Genomic DNA, 25,631 nt, shown 5'->3' on the forward strand with positions numbered 1-25,631 from the left:
CCAGGCGGCCCTCGAGCGGGGCCATGGGTGCTGCGCACTGCGCTCACTGTGACAGCCGGGAAAACAGGGAAGGGCCGAGTTTCTTGACACCTAGTCCGCACAACAGGGGCTAGACGGGACATCTAACACGTTCTCAGAGGGGTTCTTTAAGTACCAGCGAGGAAACAGAACAGTAATTGCTTTTTTTTTAAAGTGAAATTCCTGTGGTTGCCACCTAACCTTCCTCCACCTTGTGCAAACAGAGACATTGCTGCCGGTGAGCGTTACAGGACCTCTGAAAGGACTGTTACACCTCGGGACGCTGCAAGGCCGTCTCCCGGCCTGATAAGCATCGCACTGGTAACACGGGTTTGCCGAATGCTTCGGCTGTTCTTGCCCGCTATTCAATCCTCACGAAGCAGCAGTCAGCACTGAAGTCCCTTAATGGCGGGATATTGCATTTCTCTTCTCACCTCAGTGATCCCGGCCAAATGCTTTAATAGAGTATCGGCCTTCATTAAAAATATATAAATCAACTCATCTACCTGTAAGAAGAGCTTCCGCAAGGTAACAGGCAAATAATAAAACCAGATCTGCTTCCAAAATATGAGATAGGTCACAAGCTGCACGGAACAGATATGAAATGTTAGTGGTAACAAGCGTTTGGACAGGCAGACAAGTATCTTCTGAACAAACCACACCTTCTACCTAATATTTATGAATAAGAATTAAAAAAAAAGTCTTTACGCAAAAGAGCACAGAGCAAAATGGGCCAAGGAATGAACCCTCCCTCTTCACGACTGAAGCCCGCGTAAGCACCAGTGAGATTGCCATGTGACGGGCATGCTTTAAGCTCCCCAATTTATGTAGCCACCTCACACGTAACAGCTAGGCTTACTTCACTGAGTGACTACTTCAAAATAATTGCACAGCTCCCAGTTATCTATATAAGAGGAATGATTCCTATTGGTCACTTGTTCTGAAACACACCAACTTTTTTATGCACCCTTACAGTGTACCATGACTGTGGTATAGCCCCAGCTCTGGAAATACCTTGGACAAGGGCAACCTCAGTTGTTTAGATAACTATTTTAATTCAGCTGTGACAGGAGGCATGGTCTTGTTCATCTGAGACAGTCCCCATCAAGTACCATGGCCGAATTTTGTCAGGAACTCCTTGTTCATCTGTGCACATCCCCTGCCACCCCTGCCTGACGTCCTGCTCACCGCGATAGACCACTCCTGCACCTGGAGGATGGGATCCCTGAAAATCAACCAGCTCTCTTCTCTCCAAGGCCGTGCCCCACGGAACTCATCCAAGCAGATCCCTGCACAGGCAAAGTCCGCTCTCCTGAAGTCCGGGACTGTGGACTTGCCTTGCTCCTTCCTATCAGGATCCTGAACTCCACCATCGCGCGGTCACTGCTCGCGGGACTGTGCCGACCTTCACACCCCAACCACTGCTTCCTTGTCTGTAAGCAGGAGGCCCAGCAGATGACTCCCCCTCTAAGGTTTCATATATCTTAACTACCTTTATCTTATTATGACACACTCAAGATAGAGGTGAAAGAGACGAGCTCACGAAAAGCTGACAGCTCAAACCCCAGAAACGTTACCTAAGACTCAGTTCACTTGGGGTTTCTCAAATGCACCTGGAATCCTGAAGCTGAAGCCTCAACTCCCAAAGGTCAATCAAGTAAACATTGCATTAGGGAAAAAAACTAGTTTGTAATTCCTGTTATTCAGAATACATCATATATGGTGGATACCCCTTGATGTCAGCCTGGGTGCTCCCAACAGCTACCAGAAGCAGCCGGGCTCGGTGCTTGGTACATCAAACAGACTGCCCAGGCACCATGGCCAACTAGGTCCTGAGCACCCGGCTAACAGGCACACCCCGCTTCTCAGCGCCGCTCCAGGAAAACAAAGCTGCTGAATGCTCACACTGTGCAAACAGGGCAGCGCGCAGCCACACTCCTCCAACGGGAACGCCTCGGAGTGCAGGACATCAGCAGAGGTTTGCTTGCCCATGAGAGCTGCCACACGCCTTCCTTCATTGCACTGTGACCTTGGGGAAAGTTCCCACCTTGAAACCTGCCGGAGTTGAGCAATGCCAACACATGCTTAACGCGAGGTGACTCAGACTTCCCATCTAAAAGGTTAAAATTCAAGTGATTAGACACGGCTAAGGGTGAAACACCTGTGGTGAAGCAGTGCATCTACATCACAAACCCCAGCTCACCAGAACACTTCACGCCCAACAGCCCGAGATGGCCTCCACCATGCAGCAGAACCAAAAAGATTCAGATAGCCCTTTCAGGGACTCAGGCTATCGCTGCAATGCAAGAAAATCTCGGGAAACCTGTCTTGTAAGCAGCAGCTCTCATTTGAGTCAGCTTGGTTCTATCTTCTGTCCTTCATCCAGCCCCAAATCCTGTACACATGTGTGTATAAGTGCCATGTCTGTGCTGAACACGGATGTTGGGAAATAAAGTTATGAGCAAACTTTTATTGATATTTCCCACTGTGTAAATAAACCGCTTTAGCAAAATGCATGTACTCGACTAAGACCGCCCTGCCACAAGCACTGCTTCGGCACAGTACGCGGAGACGGCTGCGGGACCTCTTCCCACTTACCCTGCAACAGGAAAAGTATGCACCAGCCTCCAGAGACGTGCCAAGGGCAGCCACTCATTAAGTAGGTGTTTCCAAAAATGCGTCTTGGTCATGCATTTTCAACTGCAAGGATCAAGGACTTACTGAACTGGGCCACTTCCAGCGCCTAGAGATTTTTTTATTGGCATTGCAACCGGCCAGCCTTGTAATATCCGCAGATCTTTCTTTTACAAAGAATGAACTCCAGTTCCCCTTGGAGGCCGTGAGGACACAGATAACCTGCCCCAGCAGGAGGCAAACACCAGGGTAACATTCTAACACAGGGGTACCACCAGCATCTGTGAAATCCGTTTTTCTACAAAGTTATTATTTTCAAATTTGGTTGAAGGGAAGTGACCATTTCTACAAGGAACATCCTGAAGTTCTGCACAAACAGCTGAGGCATCAAAGCCCTGAAACCCTTTGGAGAGAGCTGGCTGCAAAGAGGAAGTGCAGTTTTGTACTGCTGACAGGTGTCCAAGACCAACCTTGGCAGAAAAAAAGAACAGAAAAGAAAAAAAAAAAAAAAGGAAAAAAAGCATGCAAGATCAGAAGAAAAGGAAAATATGGGGGCCACCAGTCTCCAAATGCCTTCACTCCTAATGTACTAGTGCTTCTCATCTCAGTTCTGCACAACTGCACCAGCTAAAGAAAAGCACCTCATTGCCTCATTTAAGAAAAACAAAAACCAACTACTACAACAAAACAACCAAAGAAACAAAACCCAACCTTCCTTGTCCAGGAAGAACTGGAATTAAACTAGTGGTCATTGTGTACTCACTAACATAGCAATGTTAAAATTTTTGTAGGCAGCTATGTATGAAAACGAACGTAAATTATCACCAGGAGCCAACAGGACTCTGCAGAAGGAAGAAGCTGACTAGGCACTTACCGACAGCGTAACAGAAAACAAGCATAGCAGAGAGATCCCCAGCCTACAGTCTGAGCTGTCGAGGCTAAGCAAGGGTGGTTGAAGGTGGGGCACTTACAGAGACGAAATAATAATTTTACCCATTATCTGCATTGGGATTTTTCATTAACAGATATACAGACTTTCCTTCTCTTAAAGTCCAAGTCAAGACAAGTTATCTTTGCAGATAATAGAAAAGTTCGTAACCTTTGTTCAAGCTGTAGCTTTAAGTGTACTCTGGAGGGGTTTCAACCTGCATTTTCTAGAGAGTGTTAATTTCCTCTCAAGGTTCACGGTATAGAACAACATGGTTTAGATTTAACAAAAGCAGAAATATTTTAGTGCATACATGAGCCGTATTGTTTGGCAGAGAAGACTTTTTGGAAGTTTAAATAGAGTTATTTTTCTGGGTGTTACCCTCCCGCATTGAACCCAACAGGCATTTTTAATAGTAAAAAATACGGGTCACTTCCTGCTGCGGGGCTGGAGATTGCAGTGCTTATCCTTCCTCCACTTCTTCCTTACATCTCCCTGCACATCGCTGCACACCTTTCTATAAACAAAGGCACCTGTGAACTTGCCCAAGCTGTCCAACTCTACTGCCAGATCAAACATATGTTTCTAATTTTTATAAGAACACCTGAGAAAAAACCACAGCACCGAGCGCACCGCCGTGAGTCACAGAACAGTTCGGGAAGGCTGCCGAACAGCAAAGGTGCAGCAGCGGGGCTGTCACAGGGCGCAGCATCCTCAAAACGGGCTGGGAGCTCCTGAACCCCCAGTCTCCAAGGGCCGTAACGGGAACCACGTCCTGTACCCCGACAAGCACAGACACACAGAGAGGGTAAGTGATTTGCCCAAGGCCACAGCAGAAATGGTAAGTCACAGACAGAGCCAGGGTTAGGTTTCTGCAGCTCCTGGCTGCTGCCCTGCATTCAATTACGTCTGCACAAAGCACCTCATTTAACAGAGACCAGATCAAGGAAGCAGATGAGGAAGAACATCAAAACCCCTCATAATCAAAAGAAAATCAATCAGCCCCCTCCCCGTATCTACATGCAGGTAGCACATTACCTTCAGGCCCAATATGATTATCAATGGTATCAAAATAAAAGCCACAACAACAAAAGAACATGGAAAATTAATTCTAACTAATTTAAATAGAGGACTTCAATGCAAAGCAAGCAAGTGGCTTATTGAATTCATCATCACAAATTGCAAACCCAGGGACTGGAATATTCATAGGCCGTCTCACAGCGAAGATCTAATGAAGATAACAATTCACAAGTTACTGAAAGGGAGCGTTGTATTACCTGACGTTAACGAAGAGACACATACAGGTTTGGGACAGATACAAAAGGAACCAGAGGCTAATGTGAACTTCAGTAACAGTAGCACGGGGACTGGCATAGAAAAACACAAAATGATCACATACCACTTGACACCTGAATCAGGCTTGGAAAAGAAAACCAAATAAACAAAATAAATCAAAACCAACAAAAAAATCAGAACCAATCAGAAAACTGTGAGCAAATCTGAGTCTGTAAGGACATACTGTGCCAGGAATTAAACCCACGGAATCTAGACGCAATTTCAGTTAGGGTTTACACGAGCCAGGTTCGTTAAAAGCCCCGTCGATGTGCCCAATGCTCAGTTCCCCGCAGCTGTTTCCACCAGAGCCCACCCATGCGAGGCAGAGGGCGCAGCGCTGCTCCCCGCTGCCAGGAGCACCCCGCACAGTACGGCGTCTCCAGCCGCAACACGCTCCTGCTGACGTTCAGGCCAGCAGGAAGGGCTCCGTCAGCCGGCCCGTTCTGCAGCAGCACCGTTTTACTCAGCCCTTCAGAGAAGGGATGCTATTTAAGCTCCAGACACTAAGCAGTAGGAAACGGGACTGAGATGCTGGTTTGTTTCTGCCCAAAGAGGTTTTCCATCTTCCAAGAGTGACCAACCTCACAAGCAACTTCTCAGTATTCGCTGCTGTAGGACGAGGACAGTTCCTTAATGCAGACCCCTGTGGCTGCTCTAAGGGCTGTATAAACACTGGCTGGCGAGTAATTACCCCACAAGCACGAAAGCTATTTTCCTCACGTATAGATGGGGGGAAAGAAAGGAAGAAGCAGCACCCTGGGCCCGGCCCCGCCTGAGCGAGCGGCACCGGGCAGCGCCGCGCTCCCCAGCGAGCAACTGCGGGTCTCCAGGTTGTAAATGGCCGAGCAAAGAGCAAACAGCCCTCGGGCTGCCGAGACGGTATTTCAGGGCGAATAAATAAATAAATAAATAAATAAATAAACGAAGTAGTTTCAGAGCCGTTTTGGCGTCAGCCTCCGAAGCTTTCTTCGGCCTTGCCGCGACCGGGGAAGCCCCGGGCAGCGCCTCTCCGCCCGCCGGGCGCTGCCCCCGGCCCGGCCCCGCGCCCCTTCCCCCGATCCGCCCCCGCTCCCGCAGCAGCCCCGCGGCCGGAGCCCCCGCAGCGCTCGGTGCGGGCCCCCCGGGCCCCGCGCTCGGGGCACCCCCCGGCCCCCGCGGCCCTGCAGGGCGCGGCCGCCCCCCCCGACGGCCCGGCCCCGGCCCCGGGACCCCCGAGTCCCGGCCCCGCCCGCCCCGTCCCGCCCCGTCCCGTCCCGTCCCGTCCTGCCGCCGAGCCCGGACCCCCCCCCACCAGCGGCACCTGTGGGCGCGGGTCCCGGCCCCGCCGGCTCAGGGCCCGCTCATGCCCCGACGGCCGCCGCCGCCGCCCGGCCTCCCGCGGGAGCCGCCGCCGCCAGACCTGCCGAACGGGTTCCCCGACGGGGGAGGCGCCGCCCGGCCCCGGCCCCGGCTCCGGTTACACGGCGGGGCGAGGGGGGGCGCCCCCGGCCGGCCCCGCTCCGCCTGCCCGGCCCGGGGCCGCCCCGTCCCGCCGCAGCCGGCGCCGGGAGCAGCGGGGCCGCGGCGCCCTCCGGCGGGCGCCCAGGCAGCCCCCCCGGGCCCGGGGCGCTCGCGTTGCCCGCCCGGTTGAACACCGCGCCGCGGGGGGAAAGGGCAGGGCCAGGGACACAAACTCGTCGTGCCGGGCGCAGGGCATTCCCCGAGGCCCCTTCCCGGGGCGCGCCGTGCCGGCAGCCCCGGCGCTGAGGAGGAACCGAACCTCCGCGGAGGGCGGCCCCGCGCTCCCCGTGCACGGCCCCTCTGCGGGGGCCGGCGCCTTGTCCGGGACTCGAGGCGGGGAGGTTGGGGTGCCAGTGGCCGGAGCACGGCTTCCACATGGCTGCGGTGGTGCCAGCGTGTGACCCGACACACCTCTGACAACCAGGTCACACCAGGGGAGCAAATGACAAGCACCACAGTCGTTATTCCTGAAATAAGAAGTGTGCTTTTCACCTTAACGTGCTTTCTTAGTTTAGCAAAACACCAGTCTTATTATTGAACTTGTATACAAGCAGGAGAAAATAAATAAATAAGAACAACAACAAAAAAAAAGCTTAATTTATCGTAGCTTTTAATTAATGCACCACCAGATTTTTTGACCCATCCCTGCAGGCTTTGCTAATAAAAGTATATTTGGTCATTACACATATGAGAGACTAAGGTGAGCACTTTAGCTGTTCATTTATGAGCAGCTGTTGCAGAAATGGAGTCTGCCCACACCTGGCTGCTGCTCCGTAATAACAGTGCTCTTTGCTGCAGACTGACAGATATGTAAGAGATTGCCTGGTTTATTTTTCAGTAGCAACAATGCTCAATTTCCCTGTGCCAAAGAAAGATTTGTTCAAACAGACCTTTCTTTTTCCTAGATCTAAAATCTGAGGCTGGATTACAAAGTTCTGTCTTTTAGCTCCTTTCTCTTATAATACCTGTATCACATTCCTCACACAGGAATGAAACCAAGTTAATTAAAAATCAGTAACATTTTGGATTAATGTGAAAGCAAAGGTTTACTTATGCCTTTGAGATTTTTTTTTCTGTCCAGGAAACTACTTCATCTGGTTATCTGTATGCCCAGCTGGGTTTGCTTGATGTTCTTTCAGGAAGAAGATTATTAGAAATATTAAAAAACAAAATAAAACATTAGCGGTGATTAATTGCTATAGCAGTGATTAATGGCCCAGCCCAAGCACTTCCTTTTACTGGTCCGTGCTTGAGGGAAACGCAGCGGCCATTCTGTGGACTGGGGGCACGCTCCCCCTGCTGCCTCCCACAGACCCCGACCTATGTTTGTCCCAGCAAATCTCCCTGAATTTCTCCTCGAATCTTGCTCTGTTTCTGGATTTTTCTCCTACATAATTCCTTCCTTTCCATTATTCTTCCAACTTATCTTTCACCCAGACTCCTTTGCCCCCAAACAGCAGCATGCTCTGCTCACACACCACTTGTTTCTGCACCGTTGCCCCTCTCCACTCCTCCCTCTGCTCGGGTTCGTGTTTGCGCTGTTGCAAGCCACCAAGCACCCTCTGTCAGGGTGAAGTTGGACAGTGTTTGGGGCCCTGCGTAATGCTTGGGATTCCCTGGGAAGATACAGGGCCTCGAGCAGAAATGGCCGCCCTGCTGCGCCAGGCCTTGCAAAAGGAGCTGCTGCCACCTGAAGGAGTTCTCCCAGTGTGTGCTAGCTCCTGGTGGATGCAAAGTAAACATATTTTTTAATTAACCTAATCACTTAGAGACAAACAAGCTGAAAATAGATACAGCCACCGTAACGTTTTGAATCCGCCAGACAAGCTATTACCTTTCCCATCAACCTCCTACCCATTTCTGCATCGCCCTGAAGTGAATACAAAGGTGCGTGCCCTGAGCTTGTTTGGTTTTGATGCAGTCCTCATCACCAGAACGTTTACAACTTTGGGCATTAACTAATTTGTTGAGAATTGGGAATTACATCCACATTTTATCGAGAGAGAGAGAAAAAAAAGATACAAACACTCAAATTCTTTTTCTGCAGATCATACCAGTAGGCTGTGGCAAAACTGGAAACTGCACACAAAAATTCCTGAACATTGGTCTCATCTCTCAAATGCAAAAGTTACCTTTTCATTGTCAATAGAGTCCTTTTCAGAATGAATTGTATAAAGTAAGTAAATAGTATTACGACTGCTACACTTGGTTGTCAATTTTTTTTTTTTTTGCCATGAGCGGATCTTGATTAAGATGTATTAACACATGGCAAAGTTATGTCATGCTCCCCGTTTACTTCAAGCGGCATTGTTAAGCAAAGAGCAGCGGTAGGTTTGTGAAATGCCTCACTACTTCAGTTCGCTGTGTGTGAAGTACATTACCTTTCCTGACCATGATCTTTCAAATATATACACAGAGATATTATGGAAGTCCCCGTTCCCGTATGAAAGATCTTCGGGGTCAGGCAAGCCAATGACGGTTTATGAGAGGAGAGCAACTTCTCTCCAGAAGTGCTGCAGTTGTACAGCCAGGGCTGTGTTTCCAATGGATACAGAAGGAACCCTTGACTCCATCTGTTTTCTAAATCAGTGATGATATTATTGGCTTTCAGAGCAAACTGTGTTTTGTCTCATCTCCAAAAACTATACAAAATATTTGAGAGCTTATTTTCACAAACGACAAATAAGCAGAATACACCAATAGGTATTTTTTTACACAGAGAAATACATGCGGCGTTCCAAAACACTTGTTTCTGTGTGCTTCCTCTAGCCATGCTTTTCCTAAAATCAAGGGGTTTTGTTTCACTAAAACAAACAAACAAACAAACAAGGAAAAAGCCGCCCCCACCAGGCCCCGGCCCCTTAGGCCCGGTGCCGCCGGGCTGGGCCCTGCCCGCGCAGCGCCCCGGCCCCGCGCGTCCCGGCGCTGCTGCCCCGACTGCGGCCCGCAGGTGGCGGCCCCGGGCTCCGGCCGCCGCGGTTCGTGTTGGGGCCCCTTACCTGAGAGGCCGGGGCTGCTCGGGCACCTCACACCTGCGGGGCTCTCCGAAGAGGAGGCCGGGCCGCCCCCGGCTGCCCGCGGGTGTTTGTGGCCCCGTACAGCGGGGCGGGAAGGAGGGCTCTGCCCTGAGGGGGTTGTGCGAGGGCTGCGGGAAGGAGGGCTGTGCTCTGCTTCTTCTGCACCCTTTGGAGAATCTTTTAAAATAACGCTTTTAGAGCTTTAGATACATTTGCTGTCGCTTAAGATTAGTTCAGGAAGCGGAAGGGGAATGGAAATCCTGCACGGTGTGGGCAAATTGGACAGAAATACGCTCCGCTGCCGCCATTCTCTGTGAGGTACTGAAGTCTGCGAAATTACAAACCATGCTGTGTGCAATGATAAATTCAGGATAGTAGAACGTACTCGCATTCTCACATAAATATTTGGACATGAAGGGGTCTTGGACAAGGCCAAGGACCTGCAAAGCAAGGGACCTGATTTGGGTGCCTGTTTTCACACGTTTCCTCTCTGACCTCGGGAGTCTGCCAGTGAGCGCGGCAGGGCTGGGCCCCGTGAGGGCGGCCAGAAGGCTGGGCCAGGGGCCGGGGAAGCAGCACAGGGTCTGTCGGTGCAGCGAGGAGCGCAGGGAGCACCCTGCACGTGGCTGCCCCTGCTACGTGGGGCAGCTGGGCCGGGCGGGGAGCCGAAGGCGTGCAGGCGGGGCGCTTGTGCCACAGGCTTCAACTTGCACCGTAGCTCTTCAGTTTTCTGATGGGGCTAGTCTCTGGACACTTTTGAAAACTCTAATTTTGCCGTAACAATACACTTAGGAAGTCTGCCTTTGTTTTTACTGTCAACGCATTTTTTTCTCTCTTTTTTTTTTTTTTCCTGCGAGCCTGTGTTTCCACAAATCAAGATTCTGTATTTTCTGACTGCCACTTCTCTTCTCTGCAATCTGTACAGCAAGCTGTCGTTTGCCATTTTGATGCGTCTTTCCTGAAGGGAGCATTATTCGTGTTTAGCTTACGCTTAATGTATTTCATTGTTCAACTCTGAGCAATTGTTTTTGTACATTATTGATTTTGTGACCTGCATTGTTGGATGCACAAAACTGTGCACATTTTGGGCAATTTGCTGCTTTCTTACTTTCTCAGAGAAGGTAATGTATGGTGGGTTGATTGAAGCTGCAACAAAAAAACAACTATTATTTTATGTGGCTTACAAAGGGAATCCATGTTGTGCTTCCCTGCAGCTACTGTTGGGAGCTCTTCTGTGATCAGAAATTGCTGTAACATTATTCATTGAGCTCTTTGTCAGGGTTTCCTTAGGAGGGTTATCCCAGAGAGCATACGCTGGTTGTTACTGTGCTCCTGACTCGCTGGCCTTCTGGGAAGATGGGAGAAACTAGTCTGCCAGGCAATTTTAGCTAGTTATTCTACAAAAAAAACAGTGTAACAACAGAATCCCAGAGGAGAAATAAAGGTATTAAAGCAATAATATTACTTATAAATTCAAAATATTGTACAAACCTTAAATAATCCTCAGAGCTACCCCACAAGGTAATTTCTAGTAGAGTAATTTCAGTGAGTGAAATGCTGCCGAAGACTCTGGCAGGCATTGGCTGTGACCGTGAATTAAAAAGCAAAAGAATGCCAAGGAGAAATCGTTGTGGCTGTAGGATGTGCCTCCAGGTGCTCTTACTGGACGTGTGCCCTCCGATTGCTCGCTTGCCATGCGGTCTGGAATGCCTGGACAAACAGTTTTAAGGCATAAAAGTAATAATGGGTTATGTGCATGCCTTGCGTTTGTTTGCTTGTTTCCCACTTCAGATGGTGGTTCGTGAGGAGGCCGCCCAGGTGCAGCAGCGTGAGGCCGGCCGGTTCGCCCCGCAGCCTGGCAGAGGCAGGGCAGGGCCCGCTGGCGGCTCTGCAGCTCGCCGCGTTCAGCCATCGCGCCGCCGCATCCCTGTTTTACCAGAGAGTGCCATGTGAAAGTGAGTCAGTTTGTTTGTTTTTAAGGGAAGTTGCTGCTTTTAGCAATCTCTGAAGAGTCATTTTATGTAACATTTTCATGAGTGGGCTTATATGCAACATCCATGGCTATATATATTTCAGAGGCATTATAATATCATGGCCACATATAGTCTTTCTAAAAAACTTGCCACGGCATCCTTCTTTTCTTCCTGTCTTATAGCACCTGTGGTTCTTTTGGCAGGCTGCATGTCATTTTTTGTGGGCATTGCCTTTTGGGCATCACTTTGCCGCATATACGTACAAGGACAGTCATGGCAGTGCGCACTTCCCCACTGGGCGTTTTGTGCTGTTCAGCAATTAGTCAGCTGAGAGCTTGTTCAGATGAAGAAGGATTTTGAGTAGTAATGGTAAGTCCATTTAACTGTAGTCAAAAAATCTGTTCAGTCTTTGCTAAAATATAACAAGACAAAAAGTGCTGAAGTGATTGACTGAACTTCATGCACAGTGAACATAAATTATTTTGGTCTCTTTTCCTCTTTTTGTATAGCACATCTCTACAGAAAGGTGCTCTATGAAAATTAAAATGCCGTTCCCTACAGATAAGGCTTGAAGCCTGGAACTCAGAGGAAACACTACATAAAAGCAACCCCACAGCAGAGCTCTTGGTATGGTACATGTCCCTGAGCCATAGGAAGGATTAATTTAAATTATGATGAGGGGCTGTACCTGCCAACCAGCTGAGCTAGTGGGGTGGTGGGTGCATTTCTTTCCCAGTGTTTAAATATTTACCCTGGTTTCTCTTGGCCATTGCATACCAGTTGGGATCCTGGGGTGCTTGACTTGCCGTTGTAACTCTTAGCCTACCTTTTTAGAACTAGAAAAACTTTGAATTTAACTTCCGAACTCATCACCCTTTTCATATAGAGTGAAGGTGTGTTGGCGCTTTTATACACAGTGCTGCAGGCATCTTCGGCAAGGGGTTCTATGTTCTATGTTCTGTCTGAATATTTCAGGGTGCTCTTGAACTGCAAAGCAGAGACGATCACAGATTTAGTGCTGTAATTCATTATTATCAAACATCTGCACAGGAAAAATGTATCTCCCATTTATTTATTTACTTATTTATACATTGGAAGGCATTTGGAATAAATTCTAGACTTAATACATAAAGAAGCATGAGCTAACTAGGCATTTATTCATTCATACATCATTAAGCCCTTGTTACTTAAAATGATTCATTTATGATGTTAGAGGTTGATAGCATTCATTTCATTAAATTCGCCAAATAAGCAAAGTAGAAATGAATGAGCACTGGACTGCTGGTAATGTGCTGTATGCTCTGTGTCTGGTGTTCTCATTTAAAAGTTCATCAATGTTTATGTAGACACATCTGCATTAAATTTTTGCAGCTTCTCCAAAAGTGTTGTCACTTGGACCAAAAAATACCCCAGAATATATTTATGTTAAATATGTGCACCTATGTACACATACATTCTGTTTTTCTCCCCGATGATTTGTTTAGACACAGTGTCTTGATACCCTTCTATTGCAAGTTTCATCGGAGAAAGCATGTAATTATTACATTTGGTGAGTTAAAATGTATTGGCTTAGCTTCCATCAAAGGAGGATTTATTTTATTTATTTTGGCTATCGCTGCTGCTTAGCTACACTAGATTGTCTCAGGTAGACTGCCCATCATCTGCGTTGCTTCCTGGGGGACTTATTTGGAAGTAGCATGTTTAGGTCTGTTGTGAATGTACTATGGCTTTCAAACCTTTAAAGATATGTCCATCAAAGTATAAAAATATGTTTGAGAAAAAGAAGTGAGGGAGATAGGGAAACAAGAGGGAGAGGGAAATGGAAGAAGAGCTGGAGAAATACGGATGGGAAGGAGAAATGAGAGGATGACTCACATGGAAAAGGTAATACAAGGGGGATGTCACATCCCACGCGTGACATCCCTGGATGTCACATCCCACGCGTGACATCCCTGTGCCAGCAAGCTCTGTGGTTTCCCTGTGGGGAGAAGCCCACCGCACCAAGGCCTTGGTGCAAGACGATGTCAAGGAAACATAACTCTATTGCAGATTTTTTATTCATGTACGATTTTAAAGAAGGGTGAGGGGTTCTGGAAAATTGGGGCAAGTTATGTGTGTAGGTTTTTGTTTTATTTTGTTTTTGTTTGTTTTGAAGCTGGAGAGCTTTTGTTGAGGTGCTTGCAATGGGTGACTAAAACCACAATTAAAAAAAAATAAAAATTTAAAGTCATTTTAATTTAAGAAAACTCAAAAACAATTCATAAGACTGATGAGCTTTATGAGACAGAAAATCATACGCATATAATAAAGCTATGTCTGATTAAAAGTCAGGCAGAACCACGCAAAAATCTGTTGGCTGTATATAAAGATGTATAGCCATCTATACAGCTATGCATACAGAAGTTTTTGACAACGGAAGACTTACTACCTTAAGCAGTGTCTTTTTTGTCTCTATATTAATCCTCCTCCTACTCAGCAAGGAAATTCAATGCAAGGCTTACACAAATGTCACATTATGAGACTCATTCTAGAATAATTTAACAGATCTCTGGAGAATTATTCCTGACTCTCGCTTGTGCAGGCTGAGAATTGGTTCCCCGTAGTGTTCAACCTGCGTCCTCAGAGAAACAGAAAGTTCCAGTTCTGATCGAAACCAACTGATTCACGTTGCCTGCAGACAGAGCTTGAGTAACAGCGAGTCCTTCCAAGTTGTGTCTGTTCCTCTCCCAGAAACTGGATTTCTTGGTTAAGACTCCGTTTCTGTGCTTGTCTACCCAGCTTACGACCCTGTCCTGCTGCTGGAAAGCCTTGGAGCTGCAAGTCGCTGGAAATGCACAGTAAGGAAAACATGGCAGAAGCATTTCATGTGTCTCTTACCATTTTCTACTTGAGCTGCACGTAAGCGGCAGCCACCTTGCTCTCGGAAGCCCTGCAGATTATCGTCTCGGCAGGGCCGGACGCTGGCAGGCGCAGGAGCCCCGTCCCCAGGGCTGCAGCTCCCCTCTGCCAGGCACGGCCTCCACCTATCCGTAACGGTGTCAGCAGGAGAGGCTGTGTTCAGAATCAGAAAAACTGCCAAGCAAAAAATGTTTCTCCGGTACAGAAATGCAAACCTGCTGAACCTTAGGCAGTGCAGACTTAATATTTCTAATGGATGAGTTGATATTTTTTGCTGATGAAGATTTATCTATGGATCTTTTAGTGTCAGAGGAGTTCACCCTTGTGAGGGTTATCTGAGTTAACAAGGTCCCCTTCCTGAAGAGCGTGTCCTCCCACTGGTGTTATCTGCTACCTGGAGGGTCTTCTGGCAGGAAGAGGTGTCACTCGCCGCGTTCTTCTGGCTCTTCTTCCAAGCACAGCAGATGGAGAGGAATACAGAAAAGCCAGAAAAGCAGTCTCCACGTGATATTTAGCCAGTCAGATCTGAATTTCATCCAGAAAGATCAACATCCCAGTTCATATGCATCCTCACTGTCCCGTACTTATTACCCAGATCTGTGGCGGAGGGAAGACCATTCAAATCCAGTCTGAAAATATCTGCATAAAATCCTGCAAGGCTTTCAGGGTAGTTCTGAGCTGCAGAAACATCCCCCTTAGTTTTCCACTGAAAGTGTTAGGTCCCAAACTACCAGTATAAATACCTAGAGGAGTGTGAATAAGTAAAAATGGCTGGAGATGTCTCATCTGTCGAAGGCACCTTTTAGCTTTGTTTTTGTTGCTGTTGTTGTTTTGTTCTGTTTCATTTTCTGAAATAGTAGAAATGCTGGCAGAGGGAGCCCCAGGTGCTGTCCTGCTGGGACGCAGAGACCTGGGCAGCGCAGCCCTCGGCTGGCACGAGGAGAACGAAATAGCTCGCTGCTCTGCCAGGACATGACCTGTAGGCAGAAAGTCCCGACTTGTTAAAAAAACATTCCCAAATGTTTGCAAAGAGGACGAGGAGAGGAGTTGGGCATCGCAGCAGATTCTCGGCCAGGAGTGATGGAGAGGATTCAGCTTAGGCTATTTGTAATCGCCCCTCATGAGCTGCATGTCCTGCCACCTCTGCCGTCTCTCCCAGGAGCCACATCAAAGGTGTTTGGCCTCACAGCCCGGTCCTTGTACTCGCTCAGGCACAGACCCGTCCATCAGTGCTGCTCCCAAGCTCCCAGCCCTCCCCACTCCTTGGCGCGTTGGTCAGCACCGCGGTGTCCAGTGGCAGCAATAATCATTGCAGTATCCACTGTCAGTTGGAATCCTTTTAAATGTTGCATAAACCTTGCAAAATCTCTACAAGGAAAGTTACCCATCCGTTTTCTAGAAGGGAAGGTGGAAAAATAAAGTGCCATGTTCACATGGGCATTGTTCTGACCCCATTCCTTCCAGCTGGTATAAAACAGCTAGACTGGCCAGGCGGCTCCTGCCCGTGAAGTGATGATCAGCAGCCCTGGCAGGAAGGACAAATGCTGGGCGGAAGCAGGTTGTTGTAACATCTTGCCAAGTTTCAGCATCTTGAAACTGTTCTGTATGTAGTGCCACATGGTCTCCTGCTTTTACCCTGTGTATTTACAGGATTATGTATGTCTTAGTTATGAAGTATTAGTATTGCAGTTTACTGCTTCAGGCTAACTCCAGTGGAAACTGCAGAAAATTCTTCTGGTATCTTTTCATTGGGTTGCTGGATTGCTTTATTTAAAGTCAGCAGACCTGTAAACTCATTTTTTAATTCTTTTACATTGTTAGAATAAAATAAAAGGAATTGTTTACAATTCTTCAATCCGAAGCTTTCAGTAGCATCCTCACAGCTATTAGTGCTTGCTGTATCAGCTTTATTCAAAGAACAAACAGGTGAATACACTGCAAAGAGGTGGAAGATTCACATACATTTCGCATACTTTAAACTATGTTTTTTATAAAAGGAGGAACAATTTGCAGCATTTCCACTCCTGTCTTTGCAGGATGCATACACGTGGTGCAGCGTCAGCAGGCAAACAGCCTCTGGTGAGTGAGGAGCGAGCAGGGGGTAGCTGTGAGACGTGCTGTCTCCATCAGTACTGCTGCAGCAAATGCTGCCTCTTCTGCTGCCAGGAACAGCTACTGCTCTTGATATTCCAAGTTGCCAGGTCAAGGATCAAATGGCCAACACAAGATGAGGAAAATTAATTCCAATTTCAAAAGTCTTTCAAACAGAGAAAGTGCTCGGTTATTAATGAGGCCTCCATGGCTCTGCAACACTGAAGGATATTGGAAAAATGTAAATATGGAATGAAATCCTTAATTGCTTTAACTTTATGGAGGTAATATTCTGAAAAGAGAAGTGAAACACCCACCAAAGCACGTAACAAAGGAAGTCAAATTTCTCTCTACCAAACTCTGTCCAAAAATTCTGATTTTCATAGCAGCACAGGGGATGAGCAGGTTGGGAATGCTGGACTGGTCCCGTGCAGTATTAAACGTATGGTTGTGATTTGCACTGCTCTGGTTTGCAGAGCAATGGTGGTCTGTGAGACCATGGTTAGTTACAGGCAAATAGCCCACACAGTCTGGAAGCATAAAAGGTAATTACAGGTATGGGTATTTGGGGGTCTAGGAAAAGAAATGAATTGACTACACACTGTTAGGCCAAGATTTTAGGAGATGCTGTATAAAAGTGTTAACCTAAAGAAATAAATGGCAAGTGTAGGTAAGGTTCTAAGTCAAGAGAAAACATCACAGGTTTCATACCATCTATTTTTGGCATTTTTAAGTTTGCTGGGTTGTGTCTAAACTCCCTCTTTGGCATGTCCCCGAGTGTAATTCAGGGGCTGCGTGGATCGAGTTGATACCTCTTCAGAGCCTAAATTTGCTCCAAATGCTGCAGGGAGCTTGCTTTTTGGCAGGCTGATGTGCCAGCCTGGTCTTGGCCCATCCCCAACCCTTTCCCTGCCCAGCCACCCGGGGCTGTGTCTGTATGTGAGAAAAGTAATTATATATTCTGGGAAGCTAATTTTAGTGAAGCGTTAAGACCCATGGGACAGTGGCAAGGTCCTCAAAAACTGGACCTGTCTGAGACATAAGAGTAACCCATGCAAATTCCAGCTTTTTCACGCTGAGACTTTTCAAGAGTTTCAGTTGTTATATTTTGCACAATATTTAATCCCTCTCTTTCCCTATATTGTATTTTGCTTGCATTTTGAACCCATGTAACCACTCAGACTCACATACATGCAGGAGCTGTGTGACTCACTCTTTACACGTTGCTTAACCCACAATGATGAACACTGATTTTGCGTAACATATCTTTGGCAGAGAGTTATTTGCAGAAGTTTTTGTGTGAATTAGAAGAATCTGGGATACCCTTTGTAGACTTGCTTCATGCTTCAATGTTTGACTCACGACTCTGTAATCTGGTATCATCTTCATGGCTTTATGTACCTCTCACCCACCTACATCTCAAATTTATTTTCCTCCTACTCACCCTTTTGCTCACTATACTCCTCCCAGTTCTCCTCTAACGAATCTCATCTCGTTTTCCCCTTGTCTGTTTTGTTCCCCCTTGCCATCTCCTGTGCTTGTGCAGCTGGTCAGATGCCTGGCCAAGGTCCCACGTGGACCTTACAACCAAGGGCACAGTGCCTCCCTGGGCTCCTTGCAAGACCTGTGAAAGCACTGTGTGCTTCCATGACTATTTTGGTGCATGGATTTTCTCAACCGTTATTCCTTATCCCACACCCACACTCTCCTGTAATGTTAATCCTAAGAAGCAGCAAGTCTTCTAGATGGCTTTTGTCCACTTTATCTATATGCTTTCAGAATGGTGTACGTGATAGTGATTGTTATGACAGCTATCACCAGATCTCCCTGTCATCCATACTCCTAAAGAGCTGTTTTCTCATGTGCACGAAATGCTTGTGTTTGAGAAAACCTGCTGGTATAGGGGGTTGTTTTGAGATGGCAGCTCCTGGAAAAGGAGGGGCTGAAAAATCAGTGAGGTCGATCCCAAGAAAAGACTCCTAAACTACAGTTACACTCTTGGAACAAGGAATTGGTGCAGTTGCCTTCTGACTATGGTACATAAAAAGCCTGTTTAGAGTGTACCCCATGTTTTTATCAGAGGCTCCATCTTTACGGAGAAGCCAGCTTAAAGTCCCTGGGATTCAGCTACTGGGCAAAAGTATGCAGCTGGTACCAGAATGCAGTCCTCGTTAAAGACAAAGCTAAGGTACAACAACTGTCAGGCAGATACATCCCAATAAGCAATGCATCTAAATTAGTTGTACCTCATAGGCAAAAGGTGGAAAAGTTGAATAAAATACCAATTCATTTGTATTATTTTTTAATTTATTCCATAATTAAATTCCATATCAGAATGTCTTTGTGGCAGGTCTTTATAAAAGGTACTATAAAAATACATTTTTAATTAATTATTAGAAGATTGCAAATCTGTGTTTTGAGGACAGACTTACGTGGCTTCTCACAAACTGCCTTCACCTCCTGTCTCTGAGGAAAGACGTATTTGTCTTTTGTCCAGGAACGTGGTGACATTCACATTCTAGAAGACAGAAAAGGATGACAGCAAACATAAGACCAAAACATTCAGAATTCAATGTTCTTTATGATAATCTGAGAAAGATAATCCAGTAAATCATCAATCCATTTGAATTAAATATCAGGACATCTTTTGCTGTCAAAAAATGATGTTTTAAGCATTTTTCTTTCTTGGTATTACATCTTTTCTTCACAATACCTACCAGAGCAGCATATATATACACACTGCTGTATGCTGGCACAGCTTCACTCTCACACGTGTACATTTTTGTTGTAATCTCGTTAACAGGAGGATATACAGACCGCATTTATAGCTAGTAATATTGATAATACGCAAATACATTTGCAGTTTGAGTTTAAGTTAGACAAACAGTGTGAGAAAACAGATGGAAAACATTTCAGATCTATTTTAAACATCATTGATTTCACAGTATGCATCCCAATTTCCTCAGTCTGCAAATGAACTGTTTATAAAGATAATTCAACTAACATACAGGACTGATTAATTCTCATACTGCAATCACAGTAATGAAAATTCTGTCAGTATACTCATGAGTTTCTTTTACATGTTTAAATATTATTGCTACGGTATTCATTGTTACAGTAATACTGTGTTTTAAGACTCTTCGAGAAACTCGTTTACTACATTATACTATTACAGTTTTATTTGGTTGAATGCATAGAAATTCTTGAAAGCAATGTGGAACTAGACGGAACCGAACAGCTCATTAAGCACTAATATCTAAATGTCTCTGCCTGAGGTGATGGGATTTATGCCATATCCTGATGATCACCCCGTGGGGCTGAAACCTAATCTTGCATCCCTTTCAGAATGATGCCATTATTTTCTGTGTCCTCAGGCTCTGCCAGGGTCTCCACATTAGCTTTCTGCAGACGGACAATAGAGAAGTCGGGCAGCTTGCTCCTTACGAAACTTTGCTGTGCTACGGCTAGGAGACAGCTAAACCCCTTGGCTTCACAAAACCTTAAAAGCAATTCTGCTTCCTTTTTTTGGCATGTTCTATTCAAAGAAAAGTGTTTTGTAAAAGATTTTGTTTGGGGACTTCCTGGATGAAATCACTTTTTTTTTTTTCCCTTTTTCCAAATCTTCATAGCCCTGTATTTATGTGCTTGAAACGTTGTGTAAGAACAGGCCGCGGCCCGAAGAGCACACCTGGCTAACCTGCGTTCGTCAGTGTTGTTGCTGCTTTTGTTGGGAGCGGGGTGAAGGATGCTGTCTTCTGTGAGATTTCCTGAGCTCCTCCACTCCTTAACCACTGGGAGACAGAGCAGATAATGGCTTTGAGGGAAGAAACAATTATATTATCATTATGTGAGTCCTCCATTTGTAAAGAAGCAATCCTTTTACTGTTTTTCTTGGACTTCAGTGAAATTAATTCTTGTTTACACCAGCGTGAAATCTGAATGAAGTCCTCAGGCTTTCTCTGACCATTGACTTTTCTTCCAGCGGTAGCTAAAGGTACAAACCTGAGACCTCCTCCAAGAGGTGTGTTAGTCTTAGACGGCTGAGATAGAAGACAGAGAAAAGGCCAGTTTCTCCGTGACATAGAAAAGCAAACAGAAGGAAGTGTAGGGAACACTAATAAAAATTTACATTTCTATCTCATGCTTTTCACTTGGAGACCTCCCTGTGCTCTGGAAACACTCCACAACCTCTGTTAATACTGTCTTGATTTACATACACAAAACAAAGGCACAGAAATTGCAAAGGACATTGCTACCGTTGCTACCACGTCTCTCCCTCTCTCAATCCCAGGCAAAAAGATGGTAGGGTTAAAATTTTGTGATATACCACCTTGAAACAGTCTGTGTAATACTAGATTGTGTGTTCTTCACATTCTAAAGGGTCTAAAAGGCCAGATTGTGGAGTTCGGTGCTGCTCCTCCTGAAACTTCAGGCGTGACCATGTGGGGCTCCAAACCTGCCATGAGAACACAGAAGGCTCTGAAAAACATGTGCTTTGGCTGATCTGTCTTGAATGCTACTGGAAGCAAAATTTCTGAAGTCTTCTGAATTTGAGGTAAGCAAACAAATTCTCCTTGATAGAGATGACATTAAAAAGCTAGGGGTAGCCATAATAATGTGTCTCATTATTAACATAAACTGACAGACACCAGGAGGATTGGATTATCTAATTAGCCCTTTGTAGCTTCAACTTGAATGATTTTCCCCGTCACTCTCTGCTTTTCTAAAAGAACAAGTAGCAATGCATTCTACATTCCTTAGTAGCCTGCCTGTGCTAACAAACTGGGAAACAGCATTCCCAGTGAGTTAAGGTAACGTTCTCAGAGCGGAGTGTGTGTGCATGCGTGTGTGTGCAGAATTTCAATTTGGTCAGAGGCCGTCACAAGCAGTTTATCAAAAGGGTGGATGGAAAAGGCTGTAAAATATAGCTAATTAGTGGGCCTATAACAGCTGCAACGTAAGAAGAAAAATTAGTTAAAATTACATGAGACTTGAATAAAATCCTGTCAAATCGGCCAAGATACACATGACATCTGGAACATTTAAATTCACCTAACTGGGACTTTTCACAGAAACAGTAGAGCTCAATGTTAAGAGAGGGGAACAAAGTCTCGTACCATATGAACGAACAGCGCGGTCAGTAGTGCTGGTGAATGCCAATATCCTCGCTTTGCACTTCAGCCCGGGCTCAGATGCGAGCCCTTTCAGCAGCTCCCGTTTCGCCGCCAGCCTGTTTGCTGCCTGGCCGTTGGACGGGGCTTCCTTTCTGCCGTCGCTTGCAGCAGTTTGATCGCAGCCTCATCATTGCAATGCAGATCGTGTCGCTTTCTTGGCAGAGCATATGTAGCTGCCTTTTATGAACATGTTGAGTGTTGAATATGCATGCGTGTGCTCTGTAATTACTGAGCACCGCTTTGTGTAAGGGAGTTGGCATGCTGCTAGAGGCCACTCCCATGGTAAGCACCCTTATTCTTTGAGTGTCTGGATGCACGGATCCCTTGCAACGCCTGTTCATTTGGTGGCAGGAATAAACCTGACTACCTGGCTGTAAGGGCTCCTATCTGCTGTGAAAAAGCTCTTAAAATCAAGAATTTCAGCGTGATAGGATTCCTAGGAATTTAAAATAAACAGGTTGTAAAAGCCAGACGAATTGTTTTTGATAAAGAAAATGTATCAGATAAATAAATGTACATAAATGTCCTGAGTTACATCAACAGGATGTCACGTAGCGGTAAATGGGTGGTTGTATATGCCTTTCATGTTGGTGTACTTATAAAGCAGAGTTTCTAAGTATCCATCTTCACAATTTGCTCTAATGCTGGCTTATTTTAACAAAATGAAAGAAATAAGAAAGAGAAACCAGAACTATAGGTGTCTGTAATGCCTGAAGAGTTAGGAGCTCAGTGCTGTAGGCCTGGTCTCCTTTAGGAAGGACATAGGCTGGGGTGTGACGGTGAGGAACGGAGGTGTGCTGGGTGACTCCCACAGCCAGGTGATGTTTTCTCACCTCAGTTATGCACTCTTTTGATGGGCCTTTTTGAAATGTATGTAATAATTGTTACTGATGGAGGCAAGATAAAGGACTTCAGAAATAAGGCAAGAGAGTAAAGGATGTAGGATTAATATAAATAACATTGCCTGTCACCTTAGTTTTGTATTTATCACGCGAGTGATTTAGAGTAGTGAAAATAAGATGCCAGAAGATCTGTGTGGGATGGAGGCAAATACGCTGTAAAACGCAAGCAGGTCCTCCTGATATAGAGCGCTCGAGAGGTGTGAGCTGCGAGCCAACTGCGCAGCAGTGAATCATCACAGTCTCTCTGCTGCTACAGCCATCCAAAACACCCCAGGGAGATCAAACCCAGTGCTGAGTCTGCACACTAACACATAGCTGGAAACCATATAGGGGAAATGTTACTAAAGGCAGTGCATTTCTTGTTAATTCCAAAGGTGAGAAACAAATACAAGTTACTGACTCCTAGGATAATCCGTTCGCATTCTCTCACTTGCAGCCAGCTCACCTGTTACTTAAAGAACAAACAGTGCCATGTGCATAGGTGTACACGTGCAGGTTAAGGCCATGTTGTAACCTGGGTGAACTTCTGCAAAGCCGTTGTGCTGCCACGTTTCAGCTAGAGTGTGAGAAGCAGGAGAAACCATCACCTATGACCCAAACACCGGCTGATCTTACAGAAAACAAAACACGGGGAAAGATCTCTGCCCTAAAACAAGCAATATGCAAGCCTGATTTGAAATTCAAACGAGTGTGTGGGGTGGTTTCTGTGATTATTTTTTGGGGCAGGAATGATAGAGGAGAGGTGATTTAGATAATTTGTTCTCCTTCTCAGAGCTCCCCAGGCTGAACGCAGTGAGGTCTCCCTCAAGGAAAGTCTAGAGAGGGGTTTTTGATGGTGCTTGCTGAAAGACACCTGTAAGCAGGAAAGTGGTATCTGGTGCCCGACAGTTCAACACTACACAAGCAGTAAGATGGTACAAGAAAATAAGCAAATTAGCATATCTTTATTTCTTCCACAACTGAAATAACCTACAGTGCAATTTTTAACCATTACTCAACTTCAAATAGGGCAAATTTCCTCACTGAATCCTGGAGAGAATAAGCTGTATAGGCAACAATTTTTGTGAGACCTCAAGTCGCAAAGCCCTTGTCCCATAGGAAGGGCTCCAGACCTTCAGCTCGCCCTCTCTTCCTTCTCTCCTTCCTCAAGCTGGCAGGAGCCCAGAGCAGGCTGAGTTGGGCTATCTGTTGAATTCTCAGCAGTGAAGGCAGCTTTCACTGTAGGTACGTTGTGTACTTTGTCCTAAGTGTTGCTGACCAGCTCCGGCACAGGGAGGGGAAAGGAAGCTACTGCTCAGCTCTTGCACCTGCAGAAACATTGCCCAGGCACATCGAGGTAAGCGGGAATTGCTGGAGTCCCACAATCTCTGTTAATCAGATAGGAGATGCCTAGAACCGAGGGTTGGAGGCTAGTGACCATTGAAACATTGGCTCAGGATTTTCACTGTGGGTATGACAGCCAAAAATGTCACTGCAGTGTCCTGGAATCCTACCTTCAGCAAACATATTTCAAGCTTACACGAGTGTACGGCCATGCCCGTGTGCTAGGATGGCATCATGCCTGTTCTCAAGGTGGTACACCAGGTTTAATAGGACAAATGTGCTAAGAAAAGACATATCTAGTAGGGCAGCTTTCCGAATGCTGTAAGCATGAGATTTTCAGCCAAAATTCCTTTTTACAGGAGGGTGCAGGCCTGTTAACACAGGCAGTTCTTGTCAGTGTTCTTGTTCCCAAGTAGCCAACATGTAAGGGCTAGGAGGGTATAAAAGAGGTTTTGCTATACCAAAAACAAAAACAAAAAAAAAAGAAAGGGTGGGGATATTAAAAAACCAGGTGGCCCCCAAAATCTCTTAATAACACCACAGACAAGAGAACATCTGTTGCACAAAATCATAGCCTTTAGGCACATCCTATTAAGTCATGACAATAGCAAATAATGACTTTTGGGCAAGATTTATCACAGAAGCCCAATAGCTACCTCCCAATTTACAGGTTATGCATTGCCATGAAGTGTAGGAGACCAGCAGAGTTTTAAATAAATACTGGCTTGAGCATGATGTGTTTTCAGACTTTAACTGTGTTCTTGCTCCCAGGATTTCATCTAAATCCATACTGAGCGTAATGTTTGCCATCACTGGTGACTTGGCTCTATTTAAAATGGCAAAGGCAGATTTAGTATTTCTCAGAGGCTGATCATAATGAATGGATCACCTGCCTTCATGCTGCACTCTGATGAGAAAAAAAAAAGGGAATTGATAAGAAAAAAGCCTGCAGTCAGTATGAAACTTGAAGCTGGTTGTTGGCAGGTGTATGGCAGCCATTCGCAGAAATCCTGCCTGTTCTCTTTTAAAGGTTTTGTCCAGCTGGGCAGAAATGATGCGTGTGGACAGTCGTTCGTGTGTCCCCTGTTCTCAAGTCCCTTCCTGCGTGTGGCACAGATGCATCTTCCTGCCTGCAGCAGATGCCAGAAGTGTGGGGGGCTTGTCTGGTGCATTGGGTTTTTTGCACCTAGTTTTTCTAAATTGGTCTGTGGATCCCCGTCAGCTAAAAATGTAGAAACTGGCTGTCTGTCTTAGGAGTAGAAAAGCCTTTCGTGTGGAAATTCAAAAAGGGACATAACTGAGCTTCAGGCTGACTGCTAGAAGGGCAAGAGCATTTACAACATCTTCTGATCCTTCTTCAGTCCTGTTACACATTCAGCACGGCAACTGAGTACACAACTGATGATACTGTCCATCTAGCATCTTGTGCTAACCTAAAAATCATAAATGGTACTTTAGAGGGAAATAAAAATGTTCCATAGTCTGAAACACCAGATGTCCATCGGCTGTGCGTGGACAGACTGGAGAAGTGGAGCCTCCTCTTGCTTCTAAGTCAGGATCCAAGCTGAAGGTGAAAAATGCTGAAATGTGTTTCTTAAAGGTCACCCTAGAGGTCGCCCAGTGACCCAGTGTGCTCAGACCGCGTGCCTTTGCAGATGCAGGAAGAGACACACTGTACGACTTCCAGTTTGAAGAACTACAGACAGCTGGGAAAGTTTGTTGGGGAGAGAATTTCAACAAACAGTCAGAAGGGCAGCCTACCTGCAGGCAGGCTGGGTATTACTGAAAAGCAGTGTGTTAGAACGTAGGTTGTTGGTTTGGTAGGACCTTTGACGACA

General features: G+C 46.1%; 1 protein-coding gene and 1 long non-coding RNA gene across 2 annotated transcripts in view; one reads left to right on the forward strand and one right to left on the reverse strand.

Moving 5' to 3' along the window:
* The window catches only part of LOC310889563 (phospholipid-transporting ATPase IC-like), a gene marked incomplete at its 3' end in the record, with an annotated part of 32,175 nt that extends 25,829 nt beyond the window's left edge, over window positions 1-6,346 (reverse strand). Inside the window, exon 1 of the mRNA XM_083817148.1 lies at window positions 6,216-6,346. The remainder of the gene's footprint in view (window positions 1-6,215) is intronic.
* A 2,420-nt stretch (window positions 6,347-8,766) lies between these two features.
* Window positions 8,767-16,113, forward strand: LOC310889066. Its single transcript, XR_014576350.1, has 4 exons — window positions 8,767-9,750; window positions 11,224-11,387; window positions 11,609-11,774; window positions 13,987-16,113. It is a non-coding gene; the product is annotated as an uncharacterized lncRNA (long non-coding RNA).
* Window positions 16,114-25,631: the final 9,518 nt, after the last annotated feature.

This window comes from Anser anser (assembly GCF_964211835.1).
Source record: "Anser anser genome assembly, chromosome: Z".
Classification (NCBI taxonomy): domain Eukaryota; kingdom Metazoa; phylum Chordata; class Aves; order Anseriformes; family Anatidae; genus Anser; species Anser anser.